This window comes from Parus major, chromosome 7 (genome assembly GCF_001522545.3).
Source record: "Parus major isolate Abel chromosome 7, Parus_major1.1, whole genome shotgun sequence".
In the NCBI taxonomy this organism is placed as follows: Eukaryota; Metazoa; Chordata; class Aves; order Passeriformes; family Paridae; genus Parus; species Parus major.
In genome coordinates, this window is record NC_031776.1 from 23,876,322 (window position 1) to 23,893,017 (window position 16,696).

A 16,696-nucleotide genomic window follows, 5' to 3' on the forward strand; every position below is an offset into this window, starting at 1 on the left:
CAGCACAGCTGTCCCTGTGAGCTCAAGAGTATTTGGTTTAGAGCATTCTGGTCTAGTGAAAGCCTAAAGAATGTCCCCAAATAAGTATGAGGCACAAACCTGTAATTCCTTGGAAGGAAAATAAGACGTAATGTACTCCTTATGCAAAAATTTTTTTTCTAGCAGTCTGTCCCTGGAATGGAAACTTTGAAGGTACAAAGAAATCAGGCTTTTTTTCCTTTATACAGACTGTGTCCTGATGCTAATTATGTTGATAACAAGAAAAGTCACAGGCAAATTGAGTGTCCAATCTCTTAGGGTGTACATCAGACCGGTAATAACACCACAGATGAAACCTTTCAAGGGATACACCTGGAAAAATTTCAGGGTTGGAATGGGATGTTGAAAGAAAAGGGTTGGGAGTGGTGTTGGTGTTGGAAAGGAACTGTGTCAGTCATCTAAACACAGCATGACATCTTAAGCAGCCTATTGATCTTCTATTCCGAATTCACGCAGGGTGACTCCCTGTCATAAAACATTCAGCAGCCAAGATCAATAAGAGATGTGGAGCACTGAATCTTGCTGCTTCAAAGTCATACTTGAAAACAACAAAAAAAATATCACTGCTACTCAAATGTCACCAGAGCACCAGCTCAGTTTGGACCCAGCTCAGCATTTTCTATGATAAAAGTTTTCTTCCTGTTTTTCCAAGTGGGCGTCCAGCTGGAAGGTGACAGGAACTGGATTCGGCTGTGTGACAGGGAATCTATTTTCTACCCCTCTCTGTTTACAAAAGAGGTTCAAGAGGAAAGATAAACCTAGATAACATGAAGCACTTGCTGAGGTAGAGCTTGTCTTGTGCTGTGAATCTGCCAACATTTAGCAGTTCCCTGGCTAGGATCACATCCTTCAGCTGCAAAATACAAGGGGACTTCAAAATGCATTATATCACATCACAAAAAGATTATATTCTCTCTACAAACATACCCTCCCCACTATGATATGCATCAAATTGCTCAATACACCCATTCAAGTATAACACCTAACTGGAGGGGCTTCTGGAAAATAAATTGTCCACTGAAGGTACCTTTCAGTATTTCAGTGTTGTTCTCATGTGTCTCATTACTCTCTTGTAGACTAAACAATGCTAATTCTTTCAATCTCTCCTCTGAAGTCACATTTTCATATGTTTCTGCTTCAATAAAGGTCATTGGCATCTGACAATCTTACAGCACAAAAGATGAATTCTGTCCTTGCATGGCTCTGAGCCCAATGGTTGCCATCACCTCGTTCAGCATGAAGGGGAGAAATGCTTTTACTAGTCAACAAAAACCCTAGGTGTTTGTTCAATTTCTAATGATTTCCAGAGTAATTGATGCTGCTAGAGATGAATACTTTACAAAAGCACAAATTGGACAACCAGGCAAAATGACAAGCAGGGATTCAAGTGGGAATATGCAGCGCTGAGATGAGCTCAGAAAGCATCTGTTGTCACAACACCATCTCTCTGTGGCAGATAAAGAAGCACAGAAAAACCTGGATGCAAAAGCAATAAATATAGGCATCAATGAAAATTTAGCATTTGATTTCAATAGATTTGAATGGCTGTACTGTAGGGACTTTGTCTTGGGATGATACTGTGTGGTAGCTTGCCTGAGATGGCTGTAAACAAAAAACACAAATTGAAAAGCCATTGAGGAATAAAATCAGCTTGCTTATGTAAAGCCCTATATGATTACAGCCTGTTTCTGGTGTCAAAATGAAGCTGTTCAGAGCCGTGGTGGCTCATCTATTAATTACATGTTGATTTTAGTATCTGTGTTTATTAGGATAAAGGGTGAGTATTACCTGGACAATCAATAAACCAAACCTCTACAGTGCTTTACTAGTTAGACTGGGAGTCAGACTAAATATTCTGGAAACCCACAGTTTCATTAAATATTTTTCAGTTCTTGAAGTTGTTGATTCCTATTCATAGCAAACACAGAAGAGGCTTGGATTCTTCATTCTCTGCTTTTCTATTCCAAGGTCGGTAATTCTGTTCCTATCTCCTTCTGAAGAAAAGTTTCTGAAGGGTGTTCTTGTAGGTGACATTCTAATTTATGATTCTGAAGGAGGCAGGGGGGAATTAAGTGACATGATGGAAAGTTTGTTAAGTGTAATCAACAGTGAGGATAAATGCTGTTAGAGATTTCTGCATATTAATCTGGCTTTGTTTTGAGCTACTGCAGCACCTGTGACAAAACAAGAGGTTATGAATTTGGAATCATAAGCTTTGCTTCTCTGGCTTAGTATAATATAGATCTCTAATCAATAAACTGATTGAGCTTGACTGGACTGATCTCCAGGACACCCAGGGGGTACTGTGGGTGTTTCAATCCAGTGCTGTGTATGACTGTGCCTGGCTTACCACTCTTATCCAGAATGGGAAGACTTTCCCATAGGCGCTGAGCCATCTCTGGCAGCCCTGGTGGATGTCTCAAATGGAACTACTGGCACTGGAGAGCTGAAAGTGCCCCTGTGGGGCTCAGCTCCAGGTTGAACCTCTAGAAAGAAATGTTCAGTGGTGTTTGCATGTGAGATAGAGACTGAGTTCAGTTGCCCAGAGTATTTGGGACATGGCACCATGTCTTTGATTCTTTATGGGGCAGGCAGGGGTGGCACAAGAACCTTGGGGGACTTGGGCATGCTTTGACACTGAGAAATGTGGCTGGAAAGGGCCACAACAATGATTAAATACAAGCATACTGGAAGTATGGGGAGAGATGGTGTTTCTGTCTAGCAGAGAAAGGGTGGAAATTTAGGACACTAAAGCATAGGACACCAATGCTTGATTCTGTTGACTGGAGACATCTTAATTTAGAGCATCATAATTTTTTTAGAAATTATTTCTATATTTGTCCTGCATCCTTGTTCTCACATAAATAATTTCTATCTTTTTCTTTTTCCTAGATTTAGCTATTCTGTTTTAGACTGTTTATCTTGTCTACCAGTTCTCTAAAGCATTCATTAAAATTCTGCTTTGTAAATCTTAAGTTTTCAAAAATACAAAAAAAAAAAGTTTGCAAAGAATAAATTGCCGTTACTTGAAAGTGTCCCTGACCAGATACAGGATTCATGATTAACCCTTAACATCCAGACAAGAAATAAATTATTTTTCTAATTGTTAGGGAAAGTACTCATGGAACTTAACTACCAAAGTATACATTGGATTCTTCAGTACTAGACATTGCTTTTTTTTAAGATGGAACATAATTTTGAAAGGGATTGTCATATTCATCATGTGTAATTATATCTACAAGACTGTGAAGAGCTATGTGTCTGTTTTATAGATGAGCCATGTTCAGCTTGGAATTAACACATAGAGAAATCAGACCTTTCATAGTGATGTGGAAAAGGTGTGTAATCATAAAATTGCTCATATCTAAGGCAGATGCAGTTTTCCTGACACACACATACTTATTGTGGTCTGTCCCTCTTTGCAGAGAGATGGTGTTTTGTTTTTGTCATGGGCACCTGTATGAATGGAGAGACACAATTCCATCCTGTGTATCGTGAAAACATCTTATCATGTGAGAAATAGTGCAAATCCTTGTTTTCAGATAAAAGATCTTATCTGCTACTGCAGAAGTTTTTATAATCATTAACTCCCTGTGCTTGGTTTACCAGGCATCAAACAACATAGGATGTTTTTCTACCATCAGTCTTCAAGGATGAATAGTGACTGAGAAAAGACTCTGCTACTCACACAAAATTTTCCACTCCCTCTTGTCATCTTACAGGAAGCATTGATGTTATTTTTGGGAAGTATTGACTCTTTTACAGAATAGAGGGCTCATTAAATCAAAATAATAGCAACATTTTCAGCTGCTTCATTGTTATCATTGCTATTGTTGCAAGCCACTGCTGGAAGCTGGGAAAAAAAAAAGAAAGGAGAAATAATGCCAATAAAGAATAGATGCCCCAATGTATCCTGAGCCCAAGATAAAGTGCAACACATCTTTTTTTATGGCTTTTAAGTACTTGGTAGTCTACCACTGAGTTCATAATCATCCTGAAGATGCAGCAGTGCCACTGAGAAGGACAGGGGAGCTAAAATTTATAGAAAGAATGATAAACTGGAAATGACAGTCACAAAAAAAAAAAGGGAGATGCTGTACAGAGGTTGTGTTAATGAAACTATCGGGTGCTGCAGGCAGAAAGAGGGACTTTATTCCACTTCCATCACAAACTTACGCAGAATCAATTTGGGGGTAAAATGTGTTGGGTTTTTTTTTTATCAGAGGAGTCAAATTGTAACACATGAAGGGGAAATCAAGGGAAAAAGTATAAAATATGGAAAATGAGCCATGTGGAACCCAGAGTGGCTGATGCCCAGGAAAAACAGAGCTGAAGGGTGACCAGATACAATGCTCAGCAGGGAGTTTTTCTGTGTTTGCTGGGAACTCTGCAAGAAATTGTGAAATTGTGAAAATGGGAGGATTTCTCAGTAGTATGGAAGTCTATTCTGGGAAAGAAGCAGCATGAGCAGGAAACAGGAGATTTTTTTAATTGTACAAATTCATGATTTTAGGACAAGCAGCAGGGAGTAAATATAGTAATCCAGGAAATCTATTTAGTTTTTTGATGTGCTTAAATAGTAAAAATCAATTTTTCTAACTATTGTTCCTTGTATTTGGAATACTAACAGTCCCCTCTTTACACTATGCCTCAGAGCTGCAGAACAAATAAAATTACAAAGCAAAATGGGAAAAATACCCCAACAGGAGTTTCAGACAAGAACTGATGGGTCCCTACCTGATATATCTTAGGGAATTTTATCCAGCTAGGGTCACAAAATCTGCAAAACATCTCAAGCTGAACACACAAAGTTGTGTCAAGTGGCTTTTGAAATTCTTGGTCAAGGCAATCTGCTTCACAGAACAAGCAGTTTACAGATGTAAGTTTTTGTTCCTGGCAGTTGTGGTTTAACCCCAGCCAGAATCCCAGCCCCAGGTCCACTCATTTTCCCCCTCAGTGAGACTGGGGAGAGAATCAGAAGAGGAACCTTTGAAAATGCTTAAGTTGAGATAAAGGCAGTTTAATAAGCAAAAGCAAGAGCCATGCACACAAGTAAAGCAAACCAAGGCATTAATTCACTGCTTCCCCAGGGCAGGCAGGTGTTCGGCCATCTCCAGGAGAGCAGGGCCCCATCACTTGTAATGGTGACTTGGGAAGACAAACTCCATCACTCCAAATACCACCCCTTCCTCCTCCTCCTCTCCTCTTTATATACTATGATGTTATATGGTCTGTAATATCCCTTTGGGCAGCTGGGGTCACCTGTGCTGGCTGTGACTCCTAACTTCCTTTGCCAGTGTTAGTATGAGTAGCAGGAAAGGCCTTGGCTCTGTAAGCCCTGCTCAGCAATAACAAAAATACCTCTATATTATCAACCCTGTGTTCAGCACAAACCCAAAACACATCCCCATACCAACTGCTGTGAAGAAAATTAACTCTATCCCAGCCAAGACCAGCACACTGGCCAGGGTCAAAAGTGGATAAATAGGAAGAAGGGATGAAAAAGGACATACAGAGCTGATAAGAAAAAAATGCTCATTAGAAATATACTCACCTTTTCAAGAGAGTTCTACAAAAATAAGTCTATGTAGATAGTAGCATTTGTAGACATAGATCTATGTAGATTTAGACATACAGGGAATATGCCAAGTATGTAGCCTTCAGAACGCATCAGGAGAGTAGCAGCCCATTTTAATACTCTCTTTCTAAAGCTTGTTCTCATACCTTGCTGTTTCTCCTAATTTTTTTTTTATTGTTTACTTTCTTCCAGTTTTATACCTTGGCAACTCTGGCAGTGGTTGATCGAGGATGCACTGGAGGAATAGAAGTTTCAAGACGGCATTCAGTGAACAAGGCAGCATAGAGAAATTGACATGATTATGACTGACAGTTATTATTTGCCAGGAATTCTTGTTGAAACTAAACACAAGTGTTACTGCTGGACCTGCAGTAACCCATAAAATTTAAAATGTCCAGCCTATTAGAAAGTTCTGGATTCTCAGCACTTTTTTTTTGTCACATAGAACTGGAAAAACACCCCAAACCAAAACTACTTGGGTTTTACTTTGTTATTCACTGTCACTCCAGAAAAGCTCAGTATCTGAATTCCTTTGAAGCTCAAGGAGAGAGAAGTTTTTAGGAAGACACTTTTCCAGTGTTTTCAGTGTTGTTGTGCAGGTCAATGTTTTTCCAGTGTTGAGCTACTCACCCTTTAGAATTGTGGAGTGACCATCTGTGTTTTTCCAGCTGTGGAGCAAACTCAGGGACACTGACACCTTCTGTTACCTTGCTTGTCCTCTGCACTGGACCTTGAGCAGGAATGTTGGTGTGGGGTTTCTTTTTGGCTGGGATTGATACCTGCAGTATCAAGGTGCCAAGTAAATGCATTGCCTGTGGTCCTTGGGGGTTATCCAGCAGTCAGGATGTTGTGACACCTGTCAAACGGATTTTCACTTTCTGGATGACTAAAAAGCAAAATCTCTCTTATCCATTTTCAGTTGAATTGGGGATTTCTCAGGTTTCAAGGTCATGAAAAGAGTGATGCTTTTCTCCTCTGATGTTTCAGGATAGTTTTGACTGCTTTTGCACTTTGCATGGATCTGATGCCCTCTCCTTTGTTATCTCTCAAGAGATTAATTGAGGTTATTCATGCACCAGTGGCAGCCTGTTGGAAATGTCACCAACAAGACATGATGAAATGTCAGACTGGATAAAACCTCTTTGGTCAAGCCCAAACTGGATAAAGGCAGGCACCATATTCTTAAACATAGAACTGGAACAAAACAGTAAAAAATATTGTGGAAAGGCCAGCAGAAATGTAAAAAGTTTCCCAGAATTTCCATTGGAGAACTTTTATAGGACATTGAAAAGCAAGTTAGTGGGTAGGTTGTAGTATATAAGTGCTAATATATAAGTTCTATCCTGCCTTGCAAAAGATATTAAATGGCTGCTCACTGGACTTGGTTGCATGAGAAAAGAACAAGATGAAACTGTTCCTTCAATTATGAGAATGGATAAGGTAGTTAAAAATGGTTCTCTTTGTAACACTCAACAACAGTTTTGAAGGCTTCCTTTCTGTAAATACTATTGCATTTTCTTTGCCTGCGCAGTATTTTCTCCTATAAATGACTCAGGAACACAGATTTACTGCCTATTTTGCAGTAAGGAGCCTTGTTTTTCCAGCCCCTGCAAATACTCAGGGCAAAAGAGACAGTTTTAACCCCATAAATACCTCTGGCTTCTCCTGTTTGCAAAATACTTTTTTTTCCAGCAAGTGAAATGATATACTGTTAATTAATAATGCAGCATAGAAATTTCTATGCAACTCTCCTGCAGAGCCCATTGACATGATTTTATTTTGACTGTAGGAATTTAATAACCAACGAGAATGTTTTTGCAATACAAAACTTCTTGTGTTGGCTGCACTCAGCCAGCAGCTAGGCTACTAAAGATGTTGTTTTAAAAGTGGATTCAAGCTAGCTCTTCTGATCAGTTCCTGCAGCTGATGTGTCTTAATGCTTTTGGAATGGATGAAGAAGTGTGGCTAGATTCATTGGCTAGATTCCCTCAGCAATATCAATTTCTTTGTGAAGCAGTGCTGATCCTTGAAGGATTTGGGAGGCACAAGCATGGAATAGATTCACATAATCTGCAGCGTGTACTTCCATTTACAAAAAACTTGTAATACACTTGTATTGTTGTATAGACAAAATTATGATGAGTAATTTCTATTTTTTTTTCTATTTTCTAAAATCTATTTTCAAAGATGAAAATAGAGTAAATCTTTTGTTCTCATCATAGTTAAATCTTCAAGACTCTATTAGAGTGGTTACCCTGAAATCTGACCTTCTCAAGAGGTGAAGAGGCTGTGACTCCTAAACCTCCTTGGTTCCTGTAACAGATAACTGAGTTCTTCCTGTGCTGTCTCTGGTCCCTCTGTGTACCCCACTCTGCTCCCATCCTGTACTGAGCATGGCTGCCAGATCCACCCCAGGTAGTGTGGGATTGACAGCCAGGGGAAGGGATTCTGGGGGATCAATGAGCCTCCATGTCCCTTCGGAATGGTAGAGGCAGGTGAAGATCAGAACTGTAAGACTCTATTACCTTCTACCAGAGGTAAGCTCTCGGCAGCCCAGTGACCTGCAGACCCTCAGGGAAGGGGAAACCCAGGATATCCACCTTGCACAGCTGCTGTAGGGTGTCCCAGATGGTCTCCTTCCTTCAGCCTTGCTACAGGCTTTGTCTTGCAGCCCTTAATAATCCACCACTGTAGACAGCTGCCTACTCTGTCTCTATGTAAAACACATGGTGGTGTACAAATTAGTTATAAATCAGCCATTCCAATCCAGTGACTTGCTACCCTGGTAGGCACAAATGGTACTATGAGTTGTGAGAGCACAGAGGATCAAGATCCTAGCCTTAACTGTAATGCCTGAAAAAAGAGCAATAAATACAAGAGGCAGCAGCAGCATGACCAAAACAGAAGAAGTATAAATCATGCTGTGGAATGAAGTGCAGTGATTCACCTGCTATGCTGGGTGCTGCTGCCCTGCAGACAATCTGACAGCACAGCAGAAAAGAAATGCAACACACCAGAAATAAATACTCACCCTGAACTTACACAATGCTATTCATTTTGTGTTAATATATTTCTTCTTGAAATTCAGCTGAAACCCACAGCAACAAATCATCCCAGCATCGATACAAGGTAAACGTGTGTGATTAAGGAAGGAGAGGGACAACAGCACAGTTGCAACCCATAAAAGTTAACTATTGTCGGGTTTTGTCTGCATGACATGGATCCTCTTTGATAGTTCACATGTGTTGGCTTGCCTTTCATTCACCTTTAGCCCTTCTTTCTACAGTATTGGTCATTTTAAAAATTACCAGCTTCATTTCACAATATAGTCACCAGCATGACCAGTAATAAGGTACAGTCAAAGAGGATATAAAAATGGCAAAGACAAACTTAGAAATTGAGTTATAATAAAGTTGAATGTAAAGAGTCAAGGTACCTTGAGAGATGGCCAACTAAAAGGTGGAGGTCCCTGGATCTGCTGAGAGTGAAGTCAGGACCCTTGGGAATCACCACTGGCTCTGGGAAGAAGCGTGGTCAGGACCAGGCACAATAGTATTCACAGCCAGGTAGGAGGGCTCTTAGGTTTATATGTGAATCAGCAAAAGCTAATGGAGGTATATGTCTTTCCATTTCACAGTTTTATAAACCTATTGCTAACTTGCTGTAAGAATCTTAGTTAATCACTGTCATCCAGTAACTCTTGTATCCACATGATAAACATGGGAAGTGCTATTTGCCTACCTGGAGGATTCTGAATGCTGATTAATACCTTGTGAAAACATTATAAGATTATTTGGAGAAAGTAACTGTGCCTTGCAAGTGTGCAGCAGCTGATTTTTCTGCTGCCAGCTACAATAGGAAGTGATTTGTCTCCTTTCACCTCTCTGTTCCTCTTTCCTCATACCTGGTCTCAGCAAAAGCTTTCTTGCTCTTGGTTTTTCACTGATAGAAAAATGACTTGCCAGACCTGGAGGCCAACAAGCACTTATCTTCCATTTTCCAAATTGCCCTCTAGTTACTGCCTGGTACAAGGGCACAGCAGCAGAAAAAGAGTTCATTGGGTTTTGCAGGTCTCTATGACAGGATGCATCATTTGACTCTAATTTGCACAGTGGTTTTTTGTGCTTTGTATGCCCAACAATAGTTATATCCTTACAATTTTTTTAATAACCAATATTATCTATTTAAAAAAAAGAAAACCCAAACTGTAAAAGAATGTGATCCAGACACAACGCGAACTTACTATTACATCAGGGGCAATTTACCTTGCAATCTTCTCTTATTTAGCCCTTTCTTTGGTCCTTCAGATCCTTTGCCATTTTTTCTCAGAAAGAGGCCTCTGCCCTTGATTTTGTGTAGATTTTCTGAGACGTGGCTACCTAAAGATCAATCTTTGGGGAGAAATGCTCTTAGAAGTGTTCAGGTTGTCTAATTTGAATTCAAAAATGCAGATGGGTGCAGATATTCTTGTACAGCAAGAACATCTCTGGGTTTCCCCTAAGGACCAGTGATGCATTCACCCCACAGCCACAGGATCATGCTGCTAACTTGCAAGCCCTGTCCTAAGGATTTTACTGCCCTCCCACATGGAAAGAGAAATGGAAAGGGAAATGCAACACAACACTGATGAAAAGCTGAGCTCCGGCATACTGAGCACAAAAGTGGTTCTGTCCAATATTTCATGGGCACCAGAGGTAAATTGAATGGAGGAAGGCAGAAAGAGGTGTCCACTAGGACTGCAGAGATTTACAAGTAACATGTTGCAGTAGGTGAGACAGTGAGGAAGTCAGAGAGAAAACTGCACAGATGGGCTGGGCTTCTCCAGGGCTTGTGTGAACTGAAGCCTCTTCAGCAAACGAAAACACAGGACACTACAAGACTGGTTAGAAAATCCACTTGGGTGGGACACCTCTGATTTAATAGAGGCTTGTTGCAAGGAAAAGCTTTGCTTTTGGGACTTTTGGAGTAGGGATTGTGAAGATGGCTATGCTGACCTGTGTCCAGGGCAGGGCACAGACCTTGCTCTCATGTGTGACTTCACCTGGATGAAATGCTTCTGTGAGAGATCTCCTGAAGCTGAATCTAGGCAGATGTTTTCTGTGCAGCAGAAAAATCCCTGCAGTGGTTTTTCAGTGCTCAGCTAATGAGGGAGAGAGTGTGTTTTATCTTTGTTACCACGGAAAGTTAACCACAATCCAAGCAGTGATTTATAGGTAATGAGTCCTGTCACACTTACAATTCATACCTCACATGAAAGTCATCAGCATACCTACCGCTGATCAGAAATCCTGGTATATTTCTCTATGTTTTATTCACAGTCTAATGATCTGCCAAGGCAAAGGCTGGATTTAAAGCTGATTGCTATCAACATTTACATCTGTGAATGCATCTGAATGCCAAGGAGCATTTAGGAAATCAGCTGTCAGATGATTGCAGCAGAGGATACTTCCACTGAGTGAGGTAAGAAGGACCTGCAGGGGCTCAGGGGTCACCTGGAAAGAGTAAGGAGAAGAGGAGCAGAAAATAGAACAATATCTTTTTTGGACTCTGTTGGTGGGATTGCTAGTGAACAGCAAATGTCTGCTGTGGGCCCCACTTGTCCATGGTGGGATTGGGTAAGAATTTCACACATGCAGTTGGTTTAGAGATAGTTTTGTCAAGAGATGGAATAAAATATCCATGACTGCACTGGAAAGCTTGTAGTTGTCTCGGAAGGGTCAGATGGACACCAGACACTTGAGGGGAGATGTTCCTGTGCAAAGGACACACTGGCTCCAGCCCCCAGCCTGTGTCTCCCTTGGCCTGTCTTGGGGATAGGTGTGTGGGAATGGGGAAGAACCCCTGTGCTGCCCTCTCTGGGGTGAGCAAATAGAAATGTGCCCATGGCAAGGTCCTGTTGGCTCGTGACCAGGCAAGGAAGGAGGTGGGGCTGCTCTCTGTACATGTTTCTGTTCTGCACTGTTGCAAAGGTACTCTTTGGAGACCAGTCCTTCCTAGGAACAAGTGCTCTGCTAGTAAATCTGGTATGTGCAATCCCAAGAATTAGTGCATGTTTCTTTAATGAGTGCATGTTTCTTTAATTAGTTCCCTATCAGCACCTATCAAAGTTACTGAGAGTATTGTCATTTCAATAGAAGAAGAAACAAGTTTTGCTTTACTTATTTTTATTATTATTTTTTTTTAACTGAATAAGACAGAGGATACGTCAGGAATTTATCAGCAGAGCAATTGCCCCTCTGTACCTGGGGCAAAAGAGGCAAAGCAAAGCAGGATAAGAGATGCATCACTTTCTCTTACACTTTTGCTGGACAAATGTGGTGAACAGAATACATTTTTCACAATTTGTGAAAAGTCGTCCCACATCTTAATTTATTTTTCACCTGCATGAACAATACATTTAACAAACAAAAAAAGCATGGATATTTCCAAAATGCAGCAAGCTTTACGGTATCTATAAAACATAAAAAGGAAAATACTGTATTACAAGAGGAAAATGCAATGAAAGAGAGTGAATTTTCCTTAATTTTCTGTTTTTATGATTATTTAATTACATGCTTATTTAATGTTATGCTCATTTTTAAAAGTCCCCTTAAATTTTAATGTAATAAAATGTAATTATAAAAATGTTTTTCTTAACTTGTCTTCTGTGCTATGTTCTGACTGTTCTCAACAGTTATCTAAGCATATGCACAATATGCAGTGAAGAGACTAATGTATTCTCCAAATAAGATGCATAACTTGAAAGGCAACAGGGCAAAATTCCTTCTGAAAAATACCCCATCTAAACTATTTTTGACAGAAAATTTGATTGTAAACATTTTTCACATTATGTATGTCGTATTTCTACACTAATCTGAAGGTATACTTGAAAAAAAATAATCCAAATGAAAGCAAAACTGATTTTTTAAATTTTTTAATTTTTTTTCAATAAAACATTACAATGCCTTAGAATGGCAATGATTTTTTTAATGACATTTTCCATGGAAAAATGAAATCTCTGTGATTCATCATACCCACAGTGTAACACATACCATACAATTTGCCTAATAGAAAATATCATCTCTCCTTCAGCAAAGAAAATGCACTCACACAGAATCATATTCAATTAGAGTCCTGCAAGCTCTCTGATTTAAAATTGATGTAGCTCCTGCATTCTTAAAAATCAAGGTCCTTTTTTCAGGAGAAGTAATGTTCTTTTACGTTACTGTCCAAAGTGCTTTAAAGCCTTTTTAAATGATAAATTTCCAACCCTATTTTGTTTAAAGGTGACAAAAAGAAAAGCTCACTTAAAGAAATGGGGACCATTTATTGTGAGAATCATTATCCATTAGCAGAGTGTCAGATTTTGCAGCACGGTAACTCTACTGAGACTTCAGGATTCTTTTTTTCCCCTATCATTTATTAGTAAATATTTACAGTATTATTAATGGACTTTTTATTTTCCATAGGAAAATTTAGACTATTTTTTTGTGGGAGAAGAAAGAAGTGTCAGAAAACCAGGACGAAATGCTGGTTCAGACTGCCTCGAGGTCAGTTTGTGCTTGAGTGAGCTGCTACGATGCCACTGTGAATTTTTTGTCAAGCACCTCAAGTTTGTGCTGCCAGGCACTGGAGGAGCGTGGCTGATGGCTGTGGGGGCATGGGCCAGGCAGGCTGCTTTCTCTGGCGGCACAAACACACATAGCTCAGAGTCAAGCTGAGCCAGAATGTTGCAAATGACATTTCTTTCTGAAATGTTTGCTGCAGAAAAAAGAATTCACCATTTCAGCTTCTTACTTCGAGACTGAAAGCACTGACGGAGTTTGCACTTCTCTTTTTCCTTCATCTTTCATGAGGCAAAGGAGGTAATGGAGGAGATGGAAAAGAGAGGATATAGCTGGGACTACGAGAGATTTGGGTTTTGGAAGTGCAATTGCCTAAACTGCAGTTTACTTAATTGCATGGACCAGACTGAACTCATAAGAGGTATTTCAAGGCTGGCAGAGACCAATTTTGATCAGCCCTTGGTTTTTTTAAATATGACATGTGAAAGATGATGAAGGGTACAAGGAAATTGTTTAGATTCTTTGGGAATGCACAGCCCATACTGCCCTGAAGAAACCCACAAATTATTCATCTAAGTGCTCAGCACTTTGCAGTATCATCCGCTCTAGAGGGTATTTCATCGGGCAGTATGTGATCATTTAAGCTTGCAAGTTGGAAGAAAATGTATTGAATTCAAAAATACCAAGGGAAACCAGAAGTCTGTGATGTGAAATATTTTAGTCTAATTGACTGATGCCTCAATTTTGGGCTGCTTTTGCTATTTATTTGTTATTGTTGTTTTTTGTCTCTTTATTGAGGAAATTAATTAAAAGAAATCAATCAGCGTTTATTTTTTAGGCAGAAGCAGTATGTTCAAAAAAAACCCCCAAGCCAAACCAAAACAAGTGGAAAATGGCATTTTCAACCGAGCAAACTAGAAAATATTACCTGAAAAACAGGTGGAGGAATTTCTAAAATATTTTTGGCATTTCCTTAGCCTGCAGAAGTACAATTATATGGAAATTGGTCTATCTTTTGGGCCTTGTCTGCAATGCTTATCCCCAGTGCATGTGCTGGAAGCAGAACTGAGAGGGAAAGGACAGGGAAAGCTGTGCTAGGACATGGGCTGAGGTTTCTGTGTCCATTTTGGTAATCCTGTCTGGATGTGTGTCTGGCAAAGCAAACAGATGAGGCACTAGCCTCCCTCTTCTGTAGCCTGTGTAGCATACTGAAACTAGTTTGAGAAAGGTTTAAGAATCACACATAAGACAGAGTTGAGAAAGCAAGATTATAAAATGATGGTCCCTTTTTTCTAGTAGAGCCTTGCCTTGTAATACATCCTAGGAGACATGGTAGTTTATGGGAAAAAGATGGAAGAGTGGAGTGTGTGGTGTATGTTGAAATTTGATTGAAGAGCCAAAATGGGACTGACAAATGTGACAGGAGCTGACGAAAATGTGGAACACAAAATCATTGGCAGCACACTGGGATCTCAGGGGGCAGAAGGCCAGAGGGGATATTAAAGCAGCATGATGTCAATTAGAAATTGGTTTTATTGTGGGATAAGCATCCTTCCAAAACCATCATTAATGGGAACCTCTAAAATACTGAAGAGGGTGATAACATTCAAATATGATGCTTTAGTATCCTGGGTAGAGGGAAATAATAACGGTAATTATGATTGAAGTGATAACAGTAATCACAATAAATATGACCCTTTATCATTCTCACTGTCTTTGTTTATGCTTCTCAGAAAGTTTTGAGAAAAAGTAAAAAAAAAAAAAAGATTTTCAGACTCTGATTAAGAGGACTATTACATTGCATTTCCAACAAACTGCTTCACAAATCTGAAACCTTGAAACAGTTTGAGTTTGCTGCAGAACATGCTGTACTTGAGGCCTCTGCTGTCCTCTGCATGACAAATTTGCATTGTACTCAACAGATAAACACCGTTATTAGTCTGAGCATTTAGGGGATGTGATGCAGTCTGTTTTGCTTCTTGCCAAGTTTCAGTCAGCGTCTCACAGTTTCAGTAAATAGCTTCTTAATGTGATGTTAAATCCCTGCTTTTCTGCAAATCTCCCCTCTCTGGAACATGGCTGGCTTGGCAGCCCTGAATGAACACACAAACCCATCAGCCTGCCAGTGACACAGGCAATTGCTGCACCACGTCTGAACCTTTTCTGAGCAGGCTGAGCTGGCCTTGGATAAAAAGGTTTCTTCCAGCTCAGCAGCACTAGGATGTTCAGGGGCTCTTTTGGAGCTGAAAATTCTTTCCTTGCCACTGCCAGTGGGCCCAGCCTGTGCAGCTGGGATTGGCTCTCAGTGCCCAGGGGTTGAGCTCAGGGCTCTGCTCTCACATGCTGTCCTGCCATCACCTGAGGCAGGCTGGCTAAAGTGTGTTTGTTCCCTCCCTTACGGTGCTGTCCCACTGTATTACTCCTCCAGACATCCACACTGCCCCTGTGGTACCTCCTCTATGGTCTGTGCTCCCTCAGCAGGGGACACAAGTGGGATTTCAGGCTGGGGTGACTTCATGTCATGCTGTTTGCCTTCAGCACAGACAAAATTATATTGCTCTAAGAGCACAGAGCACCCCCAAAGAGGAGACAGCCGAGATAGGCCTCTTGGCCTGGATGGTGTGGGGTGTTCTGTGCTCACACCAAAGACACCCTCTCTCTGTGACTCCTTCTCTCGGCAGCAGGATGGAGATTTCCCTTAGCTGTCATGTCAGACAAGAGCATGGGCTCTGAGGTCACATTACCACCAGATATACTTCATTAACATCAGCTTCACCTTCCACCTCTTCTCACTTAGAACCTGTCACTTGGACCATACAGCAAATAGACCTTTTGCTCTCCTATCACTCAAGCACTATATTCCTGTCAGGAAAAAAACCCTGATGCTGAACATCTTAGCAACTTTCAAGAAAATTGCTGCTGAATTTCACTCTCACTGAGTCATTTTTGAACAAGTGGTGATCACTTATTTCCTTGAAATATATTTCCTTGAAATTATTAGAGATGAAGTGCTAATGAAATATATTCAGAATGCAGAATGTGGGTGGAGGATCAAATTAAAGAAAGCCATTATAGATAGGGAACTAGTAAAAATCCTCCATGGAAAGGCCCAAGCATACATACTAAACATAGATCATGAGGACAGCAGATAACAAGTAGCACCATCTTTTTCAATCCTTACAAACATAGTTTGCAGATCTTTTGGTAATTTATCATCCTTCCTGTTCTAATGTCATGCTTTGCCCCTGAATGCTTTGAGGGATAAGACAAATTTCTTGTTAATATACTTTCATAGGAGGGAGATGAGGGCAAACCACACCTGGGATATCATTCTGCTCTGCTGGTTTTATGCTGCTGTGATTTCAAAACACATTCAAGTTCAAAAATTACAATGGGAACAAAGCAGTCCCTCTAGATGAGGAGGGTAAATTTATGAATCTTTGATTGATATTGATGGAACCCTTTCAGCAAGAAGCTGTCACTGAACTATTAATTTATCTAACCTTATTCAATGAGGAAAAAGTGTCTCTTCATA